We start from the raw sequence: 25336 nt of genomic DNA, 5'->3' as shown, positions 1-25336 counted from the left end.
CTAACCTGCATGATCAACATAGAGCATGCATGAGCATCAAGACGAGTTTGCAGCAGCTGAACTGCAACCCGAAACAAACGGTGATAGACAAGCGATTATCTGTCTCCCTTTGTCCCGTGTTTCAGTTCAGCTTCTCATACTCGTCTTGGTCTTTCTTGTAGTGTGCTTCTTGCGGTCTGCAGATTTTGTACACAACGGCACAATGGTTTCAGTGGTTCTGGCACATGTTTTCGATAGTGTTGCTCGATGTTGTGAAGTAGTAACCGTCCATGCATTGCTTTTGTTCTGTTTGCCGGTGGAGGTCTTTGTAATGAGGGCTGTCTGTAGAGCTAAGGGATTTTTTGCGTGCTTTTTTGCACCTCTGAACGTTTACATAGCTCCTGTGTCTAGCGTGCAGTATTACGTGCTTGTATCATTTATAGGCATAAAGTATGAATTTTCACGTGTCCTTGAACAGTCAATCTTTTTGCACATTATGTAAAGCTTCGCTGTACTCTACTGCTTGCAAGGAGAAATCTCACTCAGTGGTACTATTTAACCAGATGTCTCAGATCTGCTTCCGTGATAAAGGAGATGCTATAGCTGTAGATTGCTACTCTGCGATTTTAACCTAATCACTGAATTTAGAGAAGCTGAAAACCGATTACTTTAGCCGTCTTAAGCTACCTTGTATATCTTACCTCCCAATTAAGAAATGTTCCTTAACTGGAAGCCCATGCTTCATTTGGTCACAATAATGCCTGATGCGAACGGGCCCAAGGATTGGCGATGTCGTGGACACTTTCAGGCATGTCGCTATAGTGACAAAGCCAAGCATGCGCTTCAAGAAAGGGTAAACATCTGATTGCAGGGTAAGTAATAAGCGATGTGTTTGCATACTTGTAAAGATTCTGTCCTTTTTCATGTTTAGGATGCTCAAGCCAGCCAGCAAGAGAGTGGTCTTCCAAGTTGGATTCGTCCTCGAGCCCCGCATAACAACGTACCGTGTACCTCTAGGAGTGCTGACAAATCTTCTTCTTTTTTTGTAACTGGTAGCGGTCTAACTTCTAATCACGGTAATAGCTACAAGGCTAAAGCTATCTTCAGAGTTCAAAAATAATTCCCCTTTGAAGTGGCAACCTTAAGATGAGCACTCACTGCAACATGTTTCCTTGGTAGTACTGCTGCGGTGGCCAATGAAATTAACCACTGTTGCTATGATGAGGCCGGTGCATGAACACCAACCAGATAACACTATGGAGATACAGCTGTAGCAGCTCATCTCCAGCATCGGCTGAATCAATGCAATGAGGTGCCTTTCGTGGCACCTGATTGCATTATAAGTAGTGCTGTATGTTTTCAAAAATGGGACAAATGTAGAATCCTGTCACTTGGTGTCAGGGTGAGTGTACGGAAAGCATTGAGACGGGTTAAACGGGAAGGGCTGATTGGTACTGCTACAAGTGGCTCAGTACTCTCAGCAGCTTGGTATAGCCTGGTGCCACTGCACTTGGTTGACTAGTGCATGCCATGTGTGCTGAGGTACAAGCTAACCACTAACTGCAATTACATTGACGTTCCTTATTATCCATGAATCTACACACGAATTGCCTGTATACCCTTACATGGAAATATAATATAGTTATTCTTCTCAAATAATTTATAGAGCATACCATGGTTGTAGTTGGATTGCATGCTTACTTATTCGAGGAAAGTGAGGCAAAAATTAAGACACTTCCTCGTTTTAACAGTTCATTTCTAAGAGAGAACAGGATGTTGAAAATATTTGTGCAGCAGCCGTGTTCCAAATATTTCTCCTTTATGGTGAAGCTAATTGGGCACCCTTTTGCTGCAGGGGGTTGCCTGCTTCCCTTGCATTATTTATCATTGTGCTTACATATTCATGGCATTCAGATTGTTTTTCCTATAGGATATGTTGCTGTTTTGGGCCTGCAGCTGTTCCTCTCCTTTATGTTTCACTACGTTGTTTCTATTTCTTTTTCCTTTTGCTAAATGCAAGGCTAGTCAAATAGTGATTTGATGTTTCCATATGTGAATTATGCTTTTGTTTTTGTTTATAAGAATTAGGATTCATATTGTGCCCTCTGTGTTTTATTTTACTGGAGAGAATGTCTGCCATTGTATTTCTCTGCAAATATTGTGTACATTATTACGTGCTTGTCAAACAGTTGATGCCAATAAGAAGTTTGTGGTGAAAACCTAAAAATTTAAGCTAACGTAAAACGTAAAAATTCAAAATGATCTCGACCTTATTAGCACTTAGTGTAGCACCTGGATAATGTCGCTTAATCCGGATAAATGTAAAGTAATGTATTTCACTCGCAAACAATTCCTTTCCGACTTCTCATATCATATCAATAACAATCCTGTGCCTGTAGTTACTTCTTTCAAATACCTAGGGGTAACCCTGAGAACAAACCTTTCCTGGACTACACATATCAGCAACATCTGCGGAAATGCCTCCCGATCCTTGGGATATTTACGCCGGAACCTCCGTAAGACGCCGACAAATGTCCGCAAATTAGCCTATCTTACATTTGTTCGCCCCACACTTGAATTTCCATCTTCAAAATGGTCCCCTCATTACATTTATTTAACGACTATGCTAGAATAAGTTCAGAATAGAGCCGCTCGATTCATTTCACAAAATTACCACTGGAACGAAAGTATAACGCAAATTAAAAACAATCTATCAATTCCTTTTTTGAGCACTCGTCGTGATGTAGCACTTATATTGATGTTTCACAAGTACGCTCACAGACCGAGGCCATCACCAATAGCGTTGCAAGTTTCTCCATTCACCTCACGAAGATTGCATAATCATCTTTCTTTGACGCGCATCTATGGCAAAACAGACGCTTTTAACTCATCTGCGCTTCCACGTGTCATCCGCTTGTGGAACGACATTCCCGATATCCTGGTAGCTGAACCCAACAAAGAAAAATTCCGTCATGACCCCCCCCCCCCCCCATAAACAGTAATTCCTACTTAAAAAAAACTTCATGTTGGCGTTGCTTCATGTATGATTTTTTTTCTTATCTTTGAAGTTTAGAGTTTGTGTAAACATGACTCTTCGTTTTATTATTATTAACAAAGCATTGTATAATTGTACAATTTTGTATAATTGTTTGCTCTTTATACTGTGTAAAATTTTTTTCCCTTACCTAATGCCCATTCCTCGGGCCTGTAAAGTATTTTGAATAAATTTGAATAAACTTGAGTTTCTCTTCGCTTAGTAAAGTGGTAAAGGCAGCGGCAATAGCGTGAACGTACTTTTAAACAGGCATTTTGCATACTTCAGTTGCGGCTCTCTGCCATCGCTGACTGCGACAACAGCATGTTCTTGGAGACAAGGACGCACCGCTTTCAAGATAGCGGCCATGGGATTCACAGACTGCCAGATCTTCGCTTCAACGTGCAAGAATCCTGGCGTGATTACTCATATCACCTGTCGACAGGAACATCACATGACCTTCAAGAAGACATACAGTATAAAAGGCCCCATCTGTACCATTTCGACTTCAGTGGGAAAGGCAGCGGCAGTAGCGTGAACATGCTTTTAACCAGGCATTTTTGCATACTTCAGGTAAGACTTCCGTTTCCTTGCTGTAGAAGTGATGATCGCTTTTTGCTGCTGCTGCCTTTCCTACCAAAGATGTGCGATTTAGTTACTTTGGTGAAGGCGCTTTTTACAAAATTGTTGTTGCTGTCGGGCGATATTGAACAAAACCCCGGTCCTAGGTCTGGTACAGCTGCTATCCTTCAAAGTTTGCAAGAGGGTCAAACAACAATTCTTGCTATACTATGTGACATTCTGGAACGACAATATAAGCTTAAAAATATAATGGGTGTCTTCAGGGTAAGGTTAGATTCTCTATAATCAAGGATAGCTATCCTCGAGGGCATAGAACGCGAGACTGTTAGTACAAATAGCGGTATGGCGATACGGTCTGGAAACGTTGATACCACAGCAAAAAAAAAAAAAAAAGAAACAAATAGATCACTTAGAAAACAACAGCAGAAGGACGAACCTAATTGTTTACGGCTTCGAAGACAATGAACCACGTGAAAGCTGGCAAACTTCGGAAAACCTTGTCAGGAATCTTTGCCAGGGCACGTTAAAAGTAATCGTGGGGATGATTCAGAGGGCCCATAGGATAGGCAAACATACTCTTGGGCGTAAACGACCGATTATCGCAAACTTTGCCTCATACAAGGATATCGAACTGATCCTAAGCAACGGCAATAAACTAAAACGGACTGATTATGTAATCTCACGGGACTACTCTCGGCGTGTAAGAGAAATTCGTCAGAAGCTCTGAGCTGCTGGTAAACCAACAAAACTTAATGGTAATGACAAGGTGTCCCTGGCATACGACAAACTAATATTAAATGGTGAGACGTTCGTGTGGGATGAATACACCCAATCAGTAAAAAAACTAAAGGAATGACCAGTCTTAAGCAATAGGAAGCACCAAAATTCGGAATGCTCTGTTATCTTAATAAACTGCCAGAGCATTAAAAACAAAGTTGACGAGTTTTATGCCCTACTCCAGATGACGAATCCAGATATCGTTTTTGCTACTGAATCGTGGCTAGATGACTCAATAAGAGAAAGTGAAGTGTTTGCTTCAACATATCAAGTCTTTAGAAAAGGCAGGAACTCTAGGGGCGGCGCAGTATTTATCTTAGCTAAGGAATTCTTGCAGTGTACCGCAATAGACGTGGAAACCAGCGACCATGAATCAGCTTGGTGCAGGCTCCTCACTCCTGATAAAGGAATGATAGCGGTGGGCGTAGTTTATCGTCCACCCAGCGCACGACCACAAGTTATCACATCACTGGATGATACACTGGCCTCGCTTCCCGATAATCGAATTGTGCTAGCAGGTGACTTCAATTTTGCAAACTTAAACTGGGATAAGAGCATGCGTACAGACGAAACCTGTTGAGAATTTTTTTATATGGTTTGCAAATATGAGTTTTATCAATACGTGATGAACGGTACACGTGGAAATAACATCTTGACCTACTATTCTGCAATGATCGGAGCATTGTTCATTATGTTTATGTTTCACCTGGTATTAGTGATCACAAAATTGTCACTGCAATGCTTACTCTGCCACAAATAATTCCTGCTTCCCATGAAACTCTCAAAGTGTATGACTACTCTAGGGCAAATTTTAATGAAATCAGTCTTGGTTTGAAAGCAGCGTTTCATGATTTCACACAACACTCATCCGAAGGTGTGAACGTTCTGTGGAAGTCTTTTAAAAGCGTGCTGTCATCATTGATAGAAACACATCTACTTTTCAAATACGTCTCAGACAAAGTAAATGTAGACAAACCGTGGATGACTTATGTGATTAAAAGAAAGATAAAGTGAAGGACTCATGCTTATGAAAAATATAAAAGAACCCATCAAAAGAACATGAGCGCCGTCTAAAAGAGTTACACACAGAATATATCGAGGCTATCAATACCGCCAAAGACATGTACTTCTCCGGACAAGCTGATTCTATCAAGACAAATCCAAACGCATTTTGGAGCTATGTAAGAAAGACGCGGAAGGAGAGTACAGGTATTCCAAGTATTCTTCACAACAGAATCCAGATCTGTGAAAGCAACGCTAAAGCGGACTGTTTTAACAACTACTTTAAATCAGTATTTCTAAAAACGAAACATCGAAATACTCCCAACACTACGTACAGTGTGCCAGACGTAATACCTCCAATTACTATCACATTGGAGGGTATCAGGAACTGTCTCAACTCCATTAATGAAGCCAAAGCAATTGGACCAGACTGAATCTCTCCGAGGATACTCAGAGCCTGTGCTTTCATTATATCTCAATGTTTAAAAATAACATTCTGCAAAACCCTCGAATGTGGCATGCTCCCTAAAGATTGGAAGAAAAGCCCATATATTTCCAGTGTTTAAAAGCGATTCCAAGTCCTCCGTATCTAGCAATAGGACAATTTCACTTTGTTCCACATGTTGTAAAGTTTTTGAGCACATTCTTTATAGCAATATAATAAGGAACTTAAAAGGAAGCAATTTTTTTTCTTTCCAAATCTGCACGGTTTTCGCAAAGGCGTGAGCTGTACTACTCAGCTGATAGAACTATTTCATGAGCTTGCAGATACTGCTGAAAGAAGAATGCGTACAGATGCAGTCTTTCTCGATTATCGCAAAGCCTTTGACTACGTATCACATGACTTGTTAATACATAAAGTCAGCACTCTTAATTTGGATGCAAAAGTCATGAAGGTTATTGAAGATTACCTGAACGACAGAATACAATCCGTAGTTATAGCAGGCAAGAATTCTAGTTTTGTCCAAGTCACTTCTGGAGTGCCGCAAGGCTCGGTGCTGGGGCCGCTGCTGTTTTTAATTTACATCAATGACATCGCTTCAAACATTTCCTCACAAATTAGATTTTTCGCAGATGACTGCGTTGTTTACATATTCATTCGCAATCAACATGATATAGACGTTCTCCAGCAGGACCTCAATAGCATAGCCTCCTGGTGTCAAAGCTGGGAACTTAGCCTGAATACTGATAAATGTTACCAGGTAACATTCACTAAATCGAAAATGACTAATAAATCTACTTACAAACTGGGAGATTCTATACTCAGGAAAGTTAAAGAAATTAAATGCTTAGGTGTTCATCTAACGGCTGATCTGTCCTTTTCCAGCCGTACTGGTATGACTGCCAGGAAAGCCGGGAAAATGCTTAGCCTACTTATACGAACCCTTATAACTGCCCCTCAGATTCTTAAAACCATAGCATATAAGTCGCTGGTAAGGCTGCCATTAGAATGTGCCACCGCCTTGTCGGATCCCCACCAGCGGTACCTGATTGATAAGTTAGAAGGCATACAAAACCGCGCTGCCAGGTTTATATCAAGGCAGTACTCTAGACACGCAAGCATAATAGCAATAAAGAAATACAATCGGACTAGAGCCGCTACAGATAAGACGCCAGAAGCACCGACTGAAACTTCTGCACGCAACATACGCTGACGCGACAGGCATTGACAAGCTAAAATACCTTAAAGCACACCACTATATCTCAAACAGATGAGACCACAGTTTCAAAATACGTGAAATTTCCTGCAAGACGAACTATATGAAGTTTTCTTTTTTTCCCCGCAGTATTTCTGAATGGAATAAGTTGCCAGTTGAAGTGGTGAGTGCTCCTCGGGATGCATTTTTAAGACTAATCAATGATTTGCAATTGCAATCTTCTCCGAAACCAATGACTGAAGGCTGAATAAACTTTTTTCTCTTTTACTGTTATTCATGTACTTTTTTCATGTACTTTTTTATCTTGATGCATTGCTCCTTTGTCATCCCTCCCTTTTTTGTGATTATATTTTAGTGCTATTCACTTCATGTTGTACCCACTCCCTTGCTATAATGCTTCGGCGCTGCAGGGTGTACTATAAATAAACAAAATAGTGGCACTTGGATTTGTCGTCCCAAACAGTCCAGGACTGTCCGAGAAGCTGCGTACGCCAATTATCACTGGCTGTAATAGCGTCTCAAGCAGTCTGGGACAACGAATTGAAGAGGCCCAGTGCATGCATGCATGACGAATAAAAGAAACAGCCAAAAATAGTACAATGAATGTCCTATGGACATACGTGTGGTTAATATGGATATCCATTAGACGTACTAATTATCTATTGGATGTTGTGGATATCTATTAGATGCAATAAATACATCTACAGGATATTGTGAACTTCTATTAGAAGTTACATATATCCACCGCTGCCATCCCCAGAACGTACTACTTACATGTTCCGGATGCATTTGCGATAATCCATAGTACTACCATGCAATGTTTTCTCGATAAATCTGCATATCTAATGGACGTACTGAATTTCCAAGGTGTACCATATTATGCACATGCAATGGATGTATCTATCTATCTATCTGGTAATCTCCCAATGGTCACATTACAACGCGCTTATCACCGCACCCTCTGACGCTTATTCTGGCCCGGCCTTCGCCGTTGCTACCTGTGAGCGCCCGCCCAATGACGCGAGGAACCTTCCATGTTTCCAGCTGGCCCACTGCAGCCTATGGACATTCCCACAGACTCATTATTTCCGCGCGGGCTTAGAAGTTCTCGGACCTAATTTGTGTGTGAGGTATAGACGGTTTTACACCCTTATTCAAAATTCATCATCATGATCATCAGCAGCAGCAGCAGCCTATTCATGTCCTCTGCAGGAAGAAGGCCTCTCCCTGCGATCTACAATAACCCCTGTCCTGCGCCAACCGATTCGAACTAGCACACGCAAATTTCCTAATTTCGTTGCACCAACTAGTCTTCTGCCGTCCTCTACGCGCTTCCCTTCTCTTGGTACCCATTCTGTCACCCTAATGTTCTAACGGTTATCTAGTCTGCGCGTTACATGACCTGCCCAGTGCCATTTTTTTCTTTTAATGTCAATTAGAATATCGTCTATACCCGTTTGCTCTCTGATCCAAACCGCTCTCTTTCTGTCTCTTAAAGTTATGCCTAGCATTATTCGTTCCATTGCTTTTTGCGCGCTCCTTAACTTGTTCTCAAGCTTCTTTGTCAGCCTCCCAGTCTCTGCGCCGTAAGTCAGCACCGGTAAAATGCACTGATTGTATACTTTCCTTTTCAATTATAACGGTAAGCACCCAGTCAGGAGCTCACGATGTCGGCCGTATGCGATCCAACCCATTTTTATTCTTCTGTGAATTTCCTTCTCATGGTCAGGGTTCCCTGTGATTAGTTGACCTAGGTAAACGTACTCCTCCACAGACTCTAGAGGCTGACTTGCGATCTTGAACTCTTGTTCTTTTTGCCAACTTATTTATCATTATTTTTGTCTTCTGCATATTAATTCTCAGCCCCACTCTTACACTCTCCCTGTTAAGGTCCTCAATCATCTGTTGCAACTCGTCTGCATTGTTGCTGAATGGAACAATGTCATCGGCAAACCGAAGGTTTTTGAGGTATTCGCCGTCGATCTTTACTCGTAAGCCTTCCCAGTTTAATAGCTTAAATACTTCTTCTAAGCACGCAGTGAATAGCATTGGGGAGATTTTGTCTTCTTGTCTGACCCCTTTCTTTATAGGTATCTTCCCACTTTTCTTGTACAGAATTAAGGTAGCTGTGGAGTCTCTGTAGATATTTTCCACGGTATTTACGCAAGCGGTCTCTACTCCTTGATTACACAATGCCTCTATGACTGCTGGTATCTCTACTGAATCAAATGCTTTTTCGTAATCTATGAAAGCCATATAGAGAGGCTGATTGTACTCTGCGGATTTCTCATAACCTGGTTAATGACATGCATGTGATCCATTGTAGTGTAACCTTTCCTGAAGCCAGCCTGCTGCCTTGGTTGAGTAAAGTTCAGTGTTGCCCTTATTCTATTGGAGATTATTTTGGTAAATATTTTATATAAGACTGGGAGCAAGCTAATGGGCCCATAATTTTTTAGTTCTTGAACGTCGCCCTTTTTGTGGATAAGCATAATGTTTGCGTTCTTCCAGTTTTCTGGGACCCTAAATGTCGATAGAGACTTCGTATAGAGTGCCGCCAGTTTTCCTAGCATTATGTCTTCTCCATCTTTGATTAAATCAACTGTTATTCCATCCTCTTCGGCCGCTTTTCCACGTTTCATGCCTTGCAAAGCCTTTCTGACCTCATCTCTAGTTATAGGAGGAGTTTCTGTATAGTGTTCATTATTGTTTCGAAGAGAGTGCTCCTGAGTTCTGTGGGTACTGTAAAGTTCAGTATAGAATTATTCCGCTGCTTTTATTATACCTTCGAAATTGCTCATAGTGTTACCCTGCTTACCTTTCAGTGCATAGATCTTGGTTTGTCCTATGCCAAGTTTCCTTCTCACTGATTTCAGGCTGCGTCCATTTTTAACGGCTTCTTCAGTTTATCTCACGTTATAATTTTTAGTATCACTTATTTTCACTTGGTCGATCAGTTTTGACAGTTGCGCGAATTCTATCTTTTCTCTTGAGTTGGACACTTTCATTCTTTGTCGTTTCTTTATTAGGTCTCTTGTTAGTTGGGAGAGCTTGCCTACGTGCCTTGCCTGCAACTCCAATTGCTGCCTCTGAAGCCAGCCTCGTTACATTTTTATGCATTACCTCTATGTCATCATCATCATCTGTGTGTTCTAAGGCTGCATATTTGTTTGCAAGTACCAATCTAAATTTGTCTGCTTTTAGCTTTACTGCCTCAAAGTTGACGTGTTTTTTCATAACAAATTTAACTCTTTCTCTCTTCAAATTGAGCTGAATCCTTGCCCTCACTAACCTATAATCACTGCACTTTACCCTACCTATCACTTCTACATCCTCCACTATGCTGGGATCAGCAGAAAAGTATGAAGTCAATTTCATTTTTTGTTACACCATTAGGCCTTTTCCAGGTCCATTTTCTGTTGCTACGCTTCCTGAAGAAAGTTCATTATTCTCAGTCTATTCCTTTCTGCGAATTCTACCAGCATCTCTCCTCTAGCGTTTCTAGAATCGACACCGTAGTTGCCAATGGCCTGTTCACCCGCCTGCTTTTCCCCCACTTTTGCATCGAAGGACCCCATGATTACTGTATACCGCGTTTGCACTTTTCTCATCGCTAATTCAACATCTTCATCAAGCTGATCTACTTCCTCATCGTCGTAAGTGGTCGTTGGAGCATAGGTTTGTACTACCTTTAATCTATACATCTTATTGAGTTTGATTACGACTACTGCTACCCTCTCGTTGATGGTGTAGAATTCGTCAATGTTGCCCGCTACGTCTTTATGGATTAGGAATCCTACCCCGTATTGCTTCTTATCCGGGAGACCTCTAGGCAGAGGATATGGCCATTATTCAGCAATGTGTAAGCCTCACCAGTTCTTCTAATCTAACTAAGGCCGATAATATCCTAAACAATATCGGATAGTCATTCGAAGCGTCCTGCTAAGCTAGCCTCACTCGAGAGGCTTCGGATGTTAAACGTTGCAAGGGTCAGTTTGCCTTGGCGGCCTCTTCGGACCAGGTATTCTTAGCACCCTCTGCTGCCTTGCAATTCTGACCGCCACCTTGGTGAGCTGCTCCGCAGCCGCGGGGAACTGAGGGTCATTGGTTCATTGAGGAGATCGTTTCATTAGGCAGGTTGTGGCCGAATACTGCACCAGGGAGGCCAATGCCTGTCCTGGTGAGGGAGTGTCATTGTTCAATCTTAGTTGGCCTTCCTGATTTGGTTGTACCTGGATACATAAATAAACATAAAGATACTGCTGGTTTTAGTCGAGAACAACTGCGAACATACTTTGTGCGCATGCAATCCGTATTTCTTCATATGTCGTTTAAGAAAACTTCGGTGTTATTGCTGTACTTGATTTGATGCTGTACTTGATTGCTGTACTTGATTTCATTTCATGACTACTTCTGTATTGCTATTGTTATTTAGTTCTGTCTGCTGCTGCCATGTAATGGTTTCCTGGGCCTTCGTCAACCTGTCCGTACAGCTTTTAGCCCAGATGACCATCCAGATACTTGCTGGAGAATAAAATATGATTTGATTTGATTAGTATAGCCCCACTCGCCGTCGGCAGCTTTCGCCGGTGTCAGGCGCCACTCCAAGCCTGCAGATATAGTGCACTGGAGGTTTTCATACGCAGATACACCATCGTGAAAAAGAAAAATAAAGAAAGAAGGGAGGGGGGATTTGAACTTCCCACTGCCGCAACCGAGCGTAAGACATAGCTCAGTAAGATAATCCCGCAGGCGGCTAGGCTACCTTGTCGCCGATAAGTACGGCCCAGAGGGCCTTACACGCGTAAGCGATGCGCAAATTTGTCCGCCCTTTGCGGGTTTTTCTGATCGGCATCGGTTGCACCACATAGTGTCAATTCTCGGTTGTCCTAACCTATTGTTTCCCGCATCTTACGCATGCACGCGGTCTTGAGCGAGCCTAGGTACACGATATATTTTTTGCTGAATTTGAACAGCGCTTAACACTTGTAATTAAGAGTGAACATTTCCGAAAGCAAGATCTTCTGACATCACTCAGCGGTTACTGTCCAAAGCAGAACGCCCGTGATAGATCTTTTCATCTTGGTACCACGTGGAAGGGGGTGTTGATTTGGATCGATCTTGGGGTCTTCATGGTGTTCTCGAAAACGCTAGACCCATTTGGGCCGACCCCTTTCCTTTCCTCAGGTCCTTTGCAACGTTTTATATATACCTACGCCCTTCTTGCCCAATTTCACAAGAAATTCGATGTTGATCAATTGTAGTCTGTTCGTGACTCTTCATTACGACAAAGGCTAAAAATTGGTCTACAAGAAGCACATGCATAAAATATCTCTCGTCGTACTGCAGTCCAGCTCTTACTAGAGGTCAACTGTGTTCATTCGAGTGGAGAGAGATAGAGAGAGAGAAAGAGAGGCTGCAACAGCAGCAGTGGCGGCAGCAGCAGCAATTAGTAGTACTAGTAATAGTAGTAGTAGCAACAATAACAGTAGTACTAGCAGTGACAGTAGCAGTAGTATACGAATGTGCTGAGCAGCAGCAGGAGCCACTGCCGGGTCTATCCCGGCAGGGTATGCCTTAAAGAACAAGTAATGCTTTCGATGTAGAAGAAGGCGCACATAATTACGAGGCTTGGAAGCGCACCGTTGGGTTTTTATTTGACCTCAAGAAACGGCCTGGAGCATCGTGGCCGTACGAGCAGACTAACCTAGCTATTGCGCGTGTATAAATTTGCCGTAACGCTGCCAGGTTGGAACGGCACGATCACTGGTATGTTGCCCGCGTCCACACAGGAAGGCAAGAAGGACAAACAAAAAGAGACCGCTGTATCAATGGCAAAGAATGGGGCCAATTCACGGAACGTGCTCGGTCGCAAAAGCAGCAGATTTAGGCACCTCTTCAGCGATGATCACGGAGTGTGACGCTGCATTCCCAGCTGCCACGCAAACAGCCCTGGGTTGAGCGGTGCCTCACTGTTTGCACATAGCATCGGTCGTGATAGCCCTTAATGACCGTGGCGCGCACGGCAACGTGGTTGGCGTGGCCGTTTGCGATAACGGAATTTGTACACGGCTCCCACAACCCAGCGAGAAAGAGAAGAAAAACGATCGAAACATGGACAGCCGAAAGTTGTCGGGAACGAAAGGGAATTTAAACTACGCTCGTTGCTGCTGCAAAAGCCCAGCGCCTGGTGCATGCGAGGCAAATGTCATCGTCAAACAGCTTGCGGGCGGAAGGCAGGAAACAGCTTTTCGTGCTTTTACCCGACGTCTGCGCTAGGCATGCCATATCATTTGATTGCAGAGAGTCGTTGGGAATCCGTTTGGGCGCGGTGCTATCAATACGAAAGGATGGCACTCGAATCAGCAATTCACCGATATTTTGCCGTTCATATAATTTATAATGGCGCATCACTACATTTGACCTCATCGCAAAAACATGGTCTCGATTTCGTGTAGCATTGGTTTTGCATTTGTATACTAAGAGTAAACGCGCCGAAATCGCCAATCGTATCCCGTGTCATTGGTTGCAAGAGCATTGCGGGTAAATGTCAAATACTTGTGCAGTTCCTCTGCCAGTGATATTGCTAAGGTGGTATTGAGAACAGTTTCTGAGTATTCGTGAAAGAAATAGACTGTCAGCATAAGCTAACTGGTGAACACACCCAAAGCCACAATACGGCGCGTTAATGCATAATCACGTGCTGGCGGTCCCATTTTCAACAGCGACACATTTCTTTTTCCAAAGCGTGCATATTTTTCTACACTTGGCTTATAAACCAAGCTATAAGCGATTACACATCGTAGTTCCGTGCGAATAGACGTAAGAATTATTAATGTTGTCCCTATTCGCGTTTCAATTAATGCTACTGGTACATCACGGCAAGCGACCATAGAGAGAATGAGCGTAGCTGTCAATGTATGTATGTGTATATATATATATATATATATATATATACACATATATATATATATATATGATTAGCGGAACTCTCAAGCTTAAAAGTTTGCATTTTACAGAGGCATCACAAAAGATTACGGCTCTAAGAGAAACTGTCACGGATTGCAGAAAGAAATACGAAAATACAGAAAACATGGTCAAAAATCTATTCAGTAAAGTCGACGACTTGGAGTACCGAAGTAGGTGGTATGACCTGCTATTTTACGGTATCCCAGATGGTGAAAGCAAAGAATTGCCTACCGCTTCCTTTCTACAACGCGTCGTCCATCGGTTGTGGTTAAATGACCTGAAAATCGGAAGAGCGCACCATCTTCGTAGGTATGGTACTGGCAAGACACATCCGCTTATTGGAAAATTCGCATCTTTTAGAAAACAACAGCTGATGTTGACCAACTCGAAAAAGCTTAAAGGAACTGTAATCAGCATCTGCGAAGATTTTTTGGAAGCAGTGCGCAAAAAAAGATCGCTACTGTGGGCACTTAGGAAGAATCAACGCGCTAATGGAGCACGTGTGACAACGAAATACCATGCTCTTTTTGTAGATGATCTAAGGTACATCTATGATGAAGCAGCTGGGCAAGTTGTCCAAAGCACATGATGCGCAGTAAATGCGACCCCAAACATTAGTTTCCTGGTTCTAAATTGCCGCAGTTAAAAAAAAAAAAATTGATAAATTTCACAGCCTCATTTGCATGAGAAAACCAACCGTAGTTCTTGGCATTGAATCGGGTCTTCATAACGATATCGCAGACGACGAAGTCTTTCCAAGTGGTTACACATGCTTCAGAAAAGATAGGAATGGTCATGGAGGAGGGTCTTTCGCACTAGTTTATTTATTTTTTCATTTATACAATATACTCCTAAAGGCCCTCACGGCTGAGCGTACTACATAGGTGGGGGGGGGGGGGGGGGGTAAGGCAATTGGTAAGAAAAGGCAATACACCACAAATTCAGCGAAAAAAAATTAAGCGCAGATCATGAGCCATTAGAATATAAATACCAAATATTATTAATTGCGATAAGCATACAACAAAAGAAAAGAAGCAATAGTATGAACAAGGCGGCAGTAAAAAATTATGCGAATTATACATCTTCCAAAGAGCATAACATGAAATTAAGCAGCAAGATCTACATTATGAGAAATATAAAGTAAAAAAATACAGTTCGCACCTGAGATAATATATGCATCATGTTAAGCACTAGTTAAGGCAGACAACAGATTGCAAAACTTATCGGGATCAGTGGCAGTAGTAACACGTAGAGGCCGAGCATTCCAGTCGGTTATGGTGCGTGGTATGAAAGAATGTGCGTAGTTAGATGTACGACATGATAAGCGCTGAACCTTAAACTGATGGTCGCGTCGGTCAAAGATGGAAGAAGGCAAAGGAAAAAAAGTCATTATGAAGCGTTGAGTGATGATACAGCTTGTGAAAAAGTGATAAATGTGCAGCTTTTCGGCAGTGACATAGGTTTTGGAGGCATGCGTATTTCTTTAATGTTGTGATCTTGGTATGACGTGAGCAATTAGATTACATAAAACAAACTGTGTGGTGCTGTAATGATTCAATGTTATTTATTTAATATGCTTGATGAGGGTCCCGGATAGCTGAAGCATATTCCATTTTAGGTCTAATTAGTGTAAAAAAGGCCCGTTATTGGAGGTGAGAAGGAGCATGCTTCAAGTTGGGTTTTAGGAAACCGATGAGCGGATCCAAGAATAAGGTTAATATGATAGTTCCATGCTAGGTCTGAATGAAAGTGAAGACCCAGGTGTTTGTATGTAGTTACCAATTCGACTGTAGCATTATTGAAGGTATACGCGGCTTTGGTTCGGGAGTGACAGTTAGTAAAGGTCGTAAATTATGTTTCGACAGGTTAAGTTGCATGAGCCAGGCAGAGCACCATGCTTTTACTGAATCGAGATCAGATTGTAGGGCTAAGCGATCATCGTTAGAATGAATTTGGTGGTAAATTACACAATCGTCAGCGAAAAGTCTCATTTGGGAAGAAATGCAATTAGGTAAATCGTTAATATATATCAGAAAAAGCAAAGGGCCAAGCACGCTCCCTTGTGGGACGCCGGAGTATACTTGGCTGAAGAATGAAGATGAATTCTGGTTATTAGCAGTGGTACCTGGTAACTGATACCTGGAAGAGAGAAAATATTTGACCCATGTAATAACAAGAGGGTGAATATTTAGCAGTGTTAATTTGCATAATAAGCCATTGTGAGGTACCTATCCAAAGCTTTAGGAAAATCTATAAATATGGACTCGACTTTAACACCAGCACCAACCAATGAACGCATATCGTGAAGGAATCCAGCAAGTTGCGTTTCGCACGAGTAGCCTTTGCGTAACCCCTGTTGGTATTTAAAGATGATGTTGCGTTCTTCTCAACAGGTAATTATTTGCGAATTAGTCACGTGTTCAAGGAGTTTACAAACCGGGATAGTTAGTTAAATTGGTCGATAATTGAGTGGTGATGAACGATCGCCAGATTTGAATATTGGCACAACCTTGGCCAACCACCAAACACGTGGAATTGAACCAGATGAAAGAGACTGCGTAAAAATAGCAGACAAGATGCGATGAATGCCTTCAGATGAATTCTTGAGTATTTTGTTATTAAAACCAAGGCGATCAGACGCTGATGAGGGTTTAAGTTTCCTTAGTAAAGAAAAGATACCGTTATCATTATTAATTATTTCGGATTGTGCACTATTAGTATCATTCATAGTAATAGGAGCTACAGAGCCCTCTTCTAAGGTGAAAACTTATGTGAATGCGTTATTAAGAATTTCGGCACCTTTGGCTACAGGAACACTGCCTCCTTCACCATTGGTTGAACTAACGTCAGGATTATTCGAAGGGCTTATTGTCTGCCGGAATTTACGCGGGTTGTTTGTTACGATTGATGCCAAGTCACAGGAGAAGAAATGGTGACGAGTAGATATCAGCGTTGATGGATATTCCCTATAAGACGCTTTGTAACATTGCCAGGATTCTGATTGCCTGTTTTTATTCGCCTGTCTGTAAAGGCGCTTTTTTATTGTTAAGGCGATGGAGATGCATAATAAACCAAAGCGTCGTGTTCATGCATGGCATAGTGATGATGGGCATGAACCTATCGATGAGAGCAGTAAGTTTGTCCCTGAATAGGATACAGTTGATCTCCACTGAAGGTGTTGAGAAATCGCGAAGAAAGCTCTCAGCAAAAACTGTCAACTCAGCGTTGAGTTCGCCGAGGTTAGCACGGTACTGGCAGCTTATTTGTTTGTTGCGAGTGCATTTTTTACGAGGTACAATGTTCACCTTTCCGGTGATTATAAAATTATCCAGAAATGCCTTCTAAGTCCTCAATCTTGGTAGAAAGGTAAGGATTATTGGTTAGGATAAGATCAAAAACATTGGCAGAAGTTGCGGAACGGTGTGTGGGTTCGGAAATAAATTGCTGTAATGAGAAATCGAGGCAACACTGGAGGAAAGCCTGAGCTTCAGAACCATTAGCTGGAGGAGTTAATGTGGACCAATTAATTGTCGGGAAATTGAAGTCACCTAGTATTAGTAAGCTGGAATTCGGAAACCGGACAGTAAGTTTGCCTAACATTCTACAGAATTCACTTGATAATAAGGTGTTCATGTAAAAAAAATTAAAATATAGGGTTTTACGTGCAAAAACCATTTTCTGATTATGAGGCGCGCCGTAGTGGAAGACTCCGGAAATTTTGACCACCTGGGGTAGTTTAACGTGCATCTCAATCTAAGTACACGGGTGTTTTCGCCTTTTGCCTCCATCGAAATGCGGCTGCCGTCACCGGGATTCGATCCCGCGACCTCGTGCTCAGCAGTCCAGCAGCATAGCCACTGAGCAACCACGGCGAGTTGTTCATGTTAGGAGGGTGATAAATTGCACCAACAATGAGATTCGCAGCGCCACATTTCAAATGAGCCCACACTGACTCGAGGCACGACGTAACTCCAATACACACAGCAGTGATCACTTCCTTAATAGCCAGAAGTACGCCCCCACCCCTACAGCCCATGTGGTCAGTACGAAATATGTTAAACTCGGAGTTGCAGACGAAAACGATATCATCAGGAATCGTGTCATTTAACCAAGTTTCGGTAAGCGCGATGATAGACGAAGAGCACGAATCAATCAGCAAAGAAAGAGCCACGTTTTTTAGAAACAACCTTTCTTATGTTAGTGTACAGGAAGGTTGCATTGGAGTCAGCATAGGGCTGTGTATGCGACCGCGAGGGTGGTTTGCCTGTCAATTTACAAGGGCTGGAGGGTGTGCGTCACTCGTGGGACAAAGGCATGGCGCGACTGGCTACAGGATCTCAGAAACACGACACACCATTGATAAACAACTTATCAAAAACCAAGCGCACTTTCTCACCTTCTTTTTTTACCGATTTTGCATGCTTTAGCAGTTGGCGGCGTTTATCGCGAACGATTTGAGCGTAATCGCGTGAAATACTGACACCCGTATTTTTTAGTTTAAAGCTCACACTCATCACGGTGACAAAGAAAGACCAAGAACAAGACACTCGGAGTTTTTCCAGGCCTCAGCCTTATCAGTGTCAGTAACTCCAAGGATTGGATTGGATCGCAGCCAACTTTATTTGCGCCTGCAGTTGGGCGCTCGCGCGCCCAGACGAGGGCCTACGTCATCTGTGAAGTTGCCGTTACTCGGCGCGGGTCTCCGCTCACCGTTGCCGGCTCCCTGGGTCCCTGCCTTTCGAGCGCTCCGAGGACCCGCTGGACGGCTCAGAGCTCTTCATCTTGGTCGTAGCTCTTCACGGCTGCCTCGAGCCGCGGTGGGATCGTTCTTGATTTTGCTTCTTCTGGATTTTTAACGCAGTCTCACAAGATGTTCGTGTAATCTGCCGTCTCTCTCCGGTAGACTCTGCAGAGTTCTGCGAGCCAGGTGGTAGGCCCTCGTGATTTCGTTGTAGTCCGTCATGCGGCCCTTGGTTCCGAACCACGTCGGACGCTCTGTCGCCGCGGAGCGGTTGGTTAGCGCTCGCGCCGCTGCGTGTGCCGTCTCATTGTGGTTCTCATCGCGTTGCGACGCGTCGCCCGCGTGCGCCGGGAACCACTTGAGTCTCACTTTACTGTCTTCTTGTTTGGCCGCTCGCAGTACGAGCTCGGCCTTCCTGCATATTTGGCCTTTGGCGAAGTTTCGCACCGCCTGTCTCGAGTCACTCAGCACCATGTGGCAGTCTGCGTCGGCGATGGCCAGGGCGATGGCTACCTCCTCCGCTTGTTCCGCTCCGGCGCTTCTCACGCTCGCTGCCGTCCTCGTGGCGCCGGTTGACGCCTTTATGACGACCGCTGCCAAGGCGTTCCGTAGGTATTCGGCCGCGTCCACGTACCGCGCGTGCTAGTCGTTGGCGTGCTGGTCGATCAGAGCCTTGGCTCTCGCCGCTTTTCTTCCCTTGTTGAACTCGGGATTCATGTTCTTCGGTATGGGGTCGATTCTGGTCTGGCGTCGGACCTCTTCGGGGACGGGGAGCTTCATCTCCACTTCGTTTGTGCGTCCTATTCCCAGGTTGTCCAGTATCTTCCTCCCGGCTTTGGTCATGGACAGCCGCTCCAGTTGAGAGGTCCGTTGCGCTTCGGCTATTTCTTCGAGCGTATTGTGTATCCCGAATTGTAACAAGCGGGTCGTGCTCGTGGACGCGAACAGGCCCAGCGCCGTCTTGTAGGCTCTTCTGATGAGCACGTTGATCTTGTTACGTTCGCGTTGCAGCCATCTGTGGTAGACTGCAACGCACGCGACGTGGCTGATGACGAAGGATTGGACGAGCCTAATTAGGCTCTCCTCTCTCAGGCCAGCCTTCCGGGAAGTGACTCGTTTGAGGAGTCGAATCGCGTTGGTTGCTTTTGCCGTGAGACGGGTGATGGTTGCGCCGTTTCTTCCGTGCTTTTCGATGACCATGCCTAAGATCCTAAGTTTGCCGACGTCCTGGATCACATTACCGGATTTGGTTACGATTCTGATTTTTTCATATTCGCGTTCTTTGGTCTTGCCTCTGCTGTTTTTGGTAGGTGGGAGTATGAGAAGCCCCGATTTGCTCGGCGAACATCTCAGTCCAGTGCCTTCCAGCTGGTCTTCTCTTGCGTCGACGGTGGCTTGCAGTGCGCCCTCGATGTGAGCGTCGCTGCCACCGGTCCCCCACACCGTGATATAGTCCGCGTAGATGGTGTGCCTGACGTCTTCGATGTCCACGAGCTTTTCAGCCACTCCGATCATTACCAGGTTGAACAGCATCGGCGAAATAACCGATCCCTGCGGTGTGCCGGTGCTCCCAAGCTTTTTTTCTTGCGTCTGTAGGTCGCCTGTTCGTAGTTCGGCGGTCCTGTCCGTGCGAAAGTCCTTGATGTCGTTGTAGGATATTTTGCCCATTTTGGGACGGACTTGGGACAGAATCGCCAAGTGTTTCACCTTATCGAAGGCGCTCTGCAGGTCGAGCCCTAGGATTTCTTTGTTGTTGCGGGCGCTGCCGCCATCATCGATGATTTTGTATTTGAGCTGCAGCATCGCGTCCTGCGTGTTTAGGTGCTGTCTGAAGCCGATCACCGTGGCCGGGTACAGCCCTTCTTGTTGCAGGTAGTCTTGCCACCTGTTGAGCAGGACGTGCTCCAGCACCTTGCCCACGCAGGACGTGAGCGAAATGGGTCGGAGGTTATACGTGTCCGGCTGCTTCCCTGGCTTGGGAATCAGGCTGGTCTTGGCTGTCTTCCACAGCTTTGGCAGCGCGCCCCCTCTCCAGCACTTGTTGAAGTATTTTGCGAGGTTCTCAATCCAAGAAAGAGTACATTGGAACGGCAGGAACGGTCTTCAAGATCATCAATTTTAACTTAGATGTTAGACACGTTATGGATACAACTCGAGGAAGCGCCTGATGTGCACATCGATTGGCTTTTTAGCTCACGAACATCCATATGTTTGACCAGAGGTTGCATTTCAGATGGAAGGTCTGCATTTGCCTGGTGAAGCTCAAGTTCTTGCGCACGTACGTTTAGCTGCAGACTGCATTTCTTTTCGCAAGTCTATAGGAATAGTGTGGACCTTATTCACACTTTCGAGAATGTTCGCGTGGTTCACCTCAAGCCTTTGAACAACGTCGTAAACAAGCTCAAGCTGTTCCTCCTGAACCTTTGTCATAGGACCAGGGTTTGACTCGATGTCCCCTCCCAGAACCAAATTACATCGAATGTACACTGCCGCTCCTGGAAAACGTTTCAGTATGTGGAGGGTGGGGGGCACGACACCGCTAAAAGGCAGACGTCATCATCTCGATGACCGAAATAGTCGTAATAACTAACCTGTAACAGCATGAACGGTGAGCGGCGTGGCATTTCGTGAGCGATGCCGTAGCCCAAGGGGGCGGCGAGATTGTCGCACCTTATAAAGGTTCGGTGATTAGCTGACGGTGATCAGTTGATACCCATGTCCATATTTCTTGTTCTAGGCTTCATATTGGTGGTGCGTTGTGTGAAGAACATATACTAATACACAAAAAGGGAGACGTTAAAGAAGTGAAAAATTATAGGCCCATTATCTTACTCCCAGGATTATATAAAATGTTTACCAAAAATAAACTCCAATAAAATAACGGCAACACTGGACTTTAGTCAACCAAGGGAATGGGCTGACGTAAGGGAGGGATACCGTACAATGGATCACATCCATGTCAATAGTCAGGTTATCGAGAAATCCGCAGAGTACATAAGCCTCCCTATAGGGCTTTCATAGATTACGAAAAAGCATTTGATTCAGTAGAGATACCAGCAGTCATAGCGGCATTGCGTAATCAAGGAGTACAGACCACTTACGTAAATACCCTGGAAAATTTCTACAGAGATTCCACAACCACCTTAATTCTAAACAAGAAAAGTAGGAAGATACCTATAAAGAAAGGGGTCAGACAAGGAGACCCAATCTCTCCAATGCTATTCACTGCGTGCTTGGAAGAAGTATTCAAGCTATTAAGCTGGGAAGGTGTAGGAGTAAGGTTCGTCGGCGGATACCTCAGCAGCCTTCGGTTTGTCGATAACATTGTTCTAATCAGGAACACTGCGGACGAGTTACAACAAATGATTGAGGACCTTAACAGGGAGAGTGTAAGAGTGGGGCTGAAGCATAATATACAGAAGACAAAGGTAATGATAAATAACCGAACAAGGGACGTGAGTTTAAGATCGTAAGTCAGCCTCTAGAGTCTGTGAAGGAGTACGTTTACATGGTCAACTAATCACAGGGAACCCTGACGATGAGAAGGAAATTCACAGGAGAATAAAAATGGGTTGGATTCCATACGGCAGAGATCGTGAGCTCCTGACTGAGCTCTTGACACGTGTCCTGAAGATGATCAGGACACGTGTTGCGCGCGATCGTTCCCTCATCCAGTGTGTAGCGTAGCTCTGCCGAAAATCCCCACAGAAGCCCGAGAGGTGACGTCCACTCCCTTTAGGGATGGCTTCGTCCGGCTCTCGTTGATATCTTTCTCTGTTTTCTGAAAAAGTGAAAGCCTTTGAGCACCGTAAAAAAAGGCTAAAATAATGTAACAATGCCTCTGGTCGCAGTACATGCCAAACAGCGATATAGCAGTATGATATGTTCGAGAAGCAATGTCTCACTCCGTAACACTGTAACAAAGTTCTAAGGACGCATCAGTTTTGTCTGGCCTCTGAGATTGAGCCTACGCGCTCTTGAAATACTGGAATGGGCTATAATTTCCGGCTCAATGAAGCAACAGAAAGGCATAATCGGTAGCTGGCAGAGCTGGCAGTAGTGTGTTAGTGACCTCAGGTATCTTCTGGTCTATTGCGTTGGTCACCCAAATTTGCCAAAAAAATTATTTGTTCCAAACGTTACATGCTCTTGACATGTTCATTCATAAGAAACGTGATACGCGCGTCTATATTATGTATGTACGTCTCTTGTCTTTTCACAGTAAAATTCAATTATGAAAGAACATTTTAACTGGGCTAAGTATCCGGTGCCATCTTGAAGGCCCGACATATTAGCAGGCTTTTGCAACATCAATTTTCTTTCTAACCCATCAAATTTAGCTGACCATGTAATAAGGTGGCGCCGAATGTCGTTTGGGACCTGTTCGTGTAAACATAAAAACATCATCGTAAAGCGCGCCTTCACGTGACCACAGTAACTCTCTGCCACAGCAAGGTGTGAGTCTTTATTATGGAGATGGTTTCGCGGCTCACGTGTTTGTGGCATAAGCATCAGCTGGTGGCTTTTGTTCGTTTAGAAGCATAATCTTGCTATTGTCTATAAACTAATATTTAAATTATTCAATCTGAAATTTTGTGCACTGCTCCCCGGTTCAATTCATTATTGAAAATTTCATTATCAAAGTATAGTTTATACAAGAAAAAAAAGAAGCCAGTCTCAAAGAAAAGAAATAGTTAAAACACTGAGAGGGTGATACGTTCAATGGGTATTTTCGTTAGAAATGTATTCTGCGGCCACCGTGAGAGACATTCGAAAAGAAAACACATGTTCATTAAAAAACATTAAATGCAATAGTAGCATAATTGGAAAGAAGTGATCGGTAGATTCTTAAAAATTCTACTTTTTGTCACCATAATTTGAACGAGGTGCTGAACTGACGATGCCTAAGGTACGTACATGCTTCCTTGAGATGCAATATTAGATATCGACTTTGAAAGAAGGCATAATGGCATGACTTGTAGAAACTAAGGCATAGAATTTGTATCAACACAATAATTGGTATATGCCACATTTCCTGAGAAGAGAGCAAAATGGGAACTAAATTTGAAGTTCTGTCTACAGGAAATATAATAGCGCACGCAGACACGGCACTAAGCAGAAGAAATTGGGTATGCGGATAAAAAGATTGATGTTGGAATTTAAAAAAAAGTTGATGGTCGGTGTACTGTTGCAGATACAGTTGAAAATCTCGTTCGAATCGTTAGGTTTCGGGATCATTAAGAAAGTGTTTGTCTGCAGAGCGTTTACCACGGAAGCGCCTGCAGCAGCCTCGCTTTGCGCTCGCGCCAGCAGACGAAAAGTGGCGCGCACTCGCGTACGGCAAGCACGGGGTGCGCGCACGAACTCGCCACGAACGCCCTGCGCCGAACATCGCGAGCAGAACGGCCCTGGACGCGGCTTTGAGCAGCGGAAGGGGGACCCCGCGCAGCTCCGAGGCCTCTCCTGGCTTGGAATGGTTTTGGATGTCGCGCCTTGCACTCCCCATACACTTTTGCTCTCTTTCGTATAGGGCTATAAAGCCATGCCATCGAATAAAATATTTATTCAATTCTTGAATCAGTTCAAGTAGTATACACTTAATACCTTTACCTGTCATTGTAGACCGGGACCTCACTTGGAGCGCTCAGGTTGCCCACTTAAAGAAGAAGCTCACATCTATTGTTCACGTCTTCAAGTTCATCGCCGGCAAAACATGGGGATCGTCAGTGGGCTCCGTGCTACAGTTATATCGAGCACTTTTTATCGGATTCCTACGCTATAGCTCTCCCGTGCTTGCTAAAACATGCAAGTCAAATCTTCCAGAACTTCAGAGCGTGCAGGCGCAGGCATTACGTGTTTGCCTAGGCCTTCCGCGGAGCGCCTTAACAGCAGGAACCATTATACTGGCTCAAGACCATCCGATCACGACAAGCACCGAAATGCTTAGAACCCATGTTCGTCATGTTTCACGGATGCACTCAAGCTCTCTTGCGTGCCTGCCGGAACGTCGACCACAGGCGTCCTTCTCCAACAAGGTCAGCATCCATCGTGCCTCCTTACCATCGGGCTTCACACCCTCAGCATGTTCAACCTCAGCTTTGTGGTGTTTAAAACAACCTCAAGTGCGTGTTGCGGTTCCAGGGATAAGAAGGAAGACCGACCTGCCTACCTTGGCCTTGAAGCAAGCAGCTCTGGATTGTTTGCACACTTTCTACTTTGATCGAGTCCACATATATAGGGATGGCTCTTCCACTCGAACCAGCTCCATCAGCGCAGTGGTTATACCATCACGATCACTAAGCATCCAGTACAAGATTTGTCACTTGACAACGTCGACCGGTTCGGAGCTTGTTGCCCTCCGAGGTGCCGTTGTATATTAATAACCAACCGGCTAATCGGTGGGCAATATTCTGCGATACGAAGGCGGCCTTACAATGTCTGCTGTCATCTCTTCGTCGCGGGTCATATGAATAACTCGTGTCGGAGATACGAGAAATGCACCATCACATGATCGCGAAAGGACACGACGTCGTGTTTCAGTGGCTGCCTGGTCATTGCGGTATCTCCGGCAACGACCTCGCTGACGAAGCTGCT

At 44.2% G+C, this 25336-nt stretch overlaps 1 pseudogene; it reads right to left on the bottom strand.

Moving 5' to 3' along the window:
• LOC140216746 (uncharacterized) overlaps window positions 1-20410 on the bottom strand; it is a 34599-nt pseudogene extending 14189 nt beyond the window's left edge.
• Between the last annotated feature and the right edge of the window lie 4926 nt (window positions 20411-25336).

Source organism: Dermacentor andersoni, chromosome 1 (genome assembly GCF_023375885.2).
Source record: "Dermacentor andersoni chromosome 1, qqDerAnde1_hic_scaffold, whole genome shotgun sequence".
Taxonomy (NCBI): domain Eukaryota; kingdom Metazoa; phylum Arthropoda; class Arachnida; order Ixodida; family Ixodidae; genus Dermacentor; species Dermacentor andersoni.
This window is presented reverse-complemented; position numbering and strand designations above follow the sequence as displayed.